Source organism: Crocuta crocuta, unplaced genomic scaffold (assembly GCF_008692635.1).
Source record: "Crocuta crocuta isolate KB4526 unplaced genomic scaffold, BGI_CrCroc_1.0 scaffold2097, whole genome shotgun sequence".
NCBI lineage: Eukaryota > Metazoa > Chordata > Mammalia > Carnivora > Hyaenidae > Crocuta > Crocuta crocuta.
The window spans coordinates 12,412-15,604 of NW_027531931.1; positions in this window are offsets into that span (position 1 = coordinate 12,412).

A 3,193-nucleotide genomic window follows, 5' to 3' on the forward strand; every position below is an offset into this window, starting at 1 on the left:
CACTAGTGAATTTTTATAATAAATGAATTAGATGTCTTTCTCCTCTGCTACGCCATACCTTTAGGGCATATGTCCTACATTGTCGTTGTTATCTCATTTGGTTTTTGATTGAATTAACTTGAAAACACTCAAGTAAAATGATGCTTTTACAAGGAAACTCTGTTTCAGCAGGTTTGAGACTTGAGCAACTCTCAGTTTTCAAACATGTGCAAATGACTGTGATATGCTCCAGTATCTGAAAATCAGTGAATTAACCAAGTTTCTACACAAAGATTATCACTACATAATACTTACAATTAACTCTTGAGGTTTAAGGAAATACACAATCTCATATAATCAACCCCCTTATCTAAGGGGGATACATTCCAAGACCTGCAGTAGATGCCTGAAACCACAGATAGTATTGAACGCTATATGTTTTTTTCTATACGTACCTATTACAAAATTTAACTTATAAATTAATTACAGTAAGAGATTAACAATGAATAATAAAACAGAACAATTATAAAGTATAATGTAATAAAATTATATGAATATGCTCTCTCTCAAAATATCTTACTATGCTGTACTTATCTTTCTCCTTCCTGTGTGTGACATGAGATGATAAAATCCCTACGTGATGAGATGAAGTGAGGTGGATGATGTAGGCATTGTGATGTAGCACTAGGCTACCAGTGACCTTCTGACACTAAGTCAGAAGGAGGATCATCTGCTTCCTGACTGTGGTTGAGGGTAACTGAAATCAAAGAAAGCAAAACCTCAGATAAGAGGGGATACTGTATTGGGTTAAATATCTGTTTTTATAATGATTTCTGGTAATGAGAACAATTTCCTGAGTGGTGCATCAAATCATCCATTTTGAGTTTCAACCTGTACACATTTAAAACATCCTGAATATTAATTAGGATGAATATTTATTGCCATGAAAAGATGGAATCATTAACTGAAAAAAGATTACAAACCAAACTATACAAAATATTCTTGGTTTGGTAGTGACAGCATAGATGGGTACATTTACGTAAATGTACATTACGTAAATGGGTACATTACGTAAAATAAAAAAATCTGGAAAGTTATACACAGAGTTGTTAAACAGTAGTAATCTCTGGCTGATGGAAATGAGGGTTTTTTGTTTTCTTATATTGCTTTTTTATATGTCCCACTTTCCACAATGCACATAAAAATGTCCTTGTAAAACTATAATAATTAAGTAAAAAGTACACATACCTTTAACAGAATTAGTAAGGATCTACAGAGGAAAAGAACTAGAGTCAATAGAGTGTTTATCTATATTAGGCAGCATATTAGATTCTGGGGATTGAACAATTAGTAATATAAGGTCAGGTTTAGAGAAGTTAAGCAACATATCCATGGTTATTCAGTAAGAAAATAATAGACCTGGGATTCAAACCCAGGTTTTTGTGATTCTAAAATATTTATTCCATTTCATCTTGCTGGCCCAGATCCAATATCAGTCCTCTATGCAACTGTTAAGTAATCAAAATTTCTGCTACCCTACCCACATTATTCCATGCTGTGAATTGCTATGATCATTACCATGGGGTCTGTTTCGAGATATTCTTCATCTATCAACCTAATCCTTATTACATTTGCAAATATTCTGGTCAACTAATCTGATAAAATAATTGATGCTAATAAATCATTGTATTAGTCATTACTCTGGACCTCCCAGTGCCATGTACGCGTAGCTTATTGTGCTAGGTGTTGGGATGACAGAGTTCACATTTGAACTGGGGTACAGAGGGGATAGTGAGATACTCACATAGTTAACTGCATTACAATCTGATAACTGCTCTATTAAGATAATAAAACATTCACTACGGAAGCATGACAAAGTTGAATGCATGCTACTCTGGGATGTCACAGTTTAAAAGAAAAAAAAAAGAGGAAGGGCCTATGAAGCAAAGAGCATTGCCTATGCAAAACAACACCTAGCAGTTAAAGACCCTTTCTTCCTAAAGATTAGCCTGTTTCATGGCAACCTCCTGTGATCACATTGCCATTTTGCTGATGCCATACTCCAAAGCTAGGTATTTTTGGGTTTACAGCAGGCCAATAGTAGGAAATAGTTTTAGGCAGCCCTATCAGTAGATCTTAAAATAACATCTCTTAAAGCAAACACTAGTGGCCTATGCGGACTTTCTTTCACATTAGTACATGTCTTTCTCACTGAACTGCATCACTAAGCAGCTCACATAGTGACAAGTTCAATGTAGCTGGGTTACCTAAGACTTGCAGAGATTAGGAAGCTGTCACATCTGGGAGGGCTTTGTGAATTATTTTGTAAAATCACTCTAAATTAGTAATTCATGGAAAAATTTTGACAACTTGTTTGACACTGAGTATAGCTGGAAAAAAAATCAAAATCTGGAGAATACAATTTTGTTTATCATTAGTGCTAAAGCATATTTAACAGACTAATTTTTTTTCCGGAGTACTCATCTCAATTTATTTCACTGGATAACCTTTGTTAGTCAATTCTTTCTTCCCCCTTCAAAAAAATGAGAAATAACTTATCCAAAGAGTTAATAAAGAACATAAATTTTCAAGTCAGTAATACATTGGGGAGGAATATGTCATTTGTAGTTAGATAAATGGAACTAATATTTTTAACACATAAATATAAAAACCTATAATACAAAGGTTTTCAGACAATCACAATAGGTAATTTGTACATAAAAATATGTATCCCTTGTTTAAGTGAACTACATTTGTGGGTTTCCTGGAGTACTGGCATCATTACTTTTTCAATTATTTCACTCATAAGCTACACAATTAATTGCACTTGTGTAGATCACTTTGTCCCTGAAGTTGAAAATACTTCAAAATAATTTAACTTCTACATAATATAAATACATACANTTATGATTCAGCATCAAAAGAAATATATTCTAATTTATGAGAAAGTTAAGTGTGAGTCAGTGATGAATTTAAGGGACAAGCCTAGGAACAAATCAGAGATGTTCCTTCTTTTTTTCTTTAAAACCCCACCTCATGTAAAAGTGTCATTTCTTCTGAAAATGTTCTTCCAATGTCCCCAAATAATGACCAAATACTATAAAAATCCCCTAAAACCCACAAGACAGTAAATACTTTGGTGAAGTTGTTAGGTAACATTTAAAGAAGTTTTCAGCAAATAACTATTTTTGGGAAAGAAGACAAATCCTAAAAA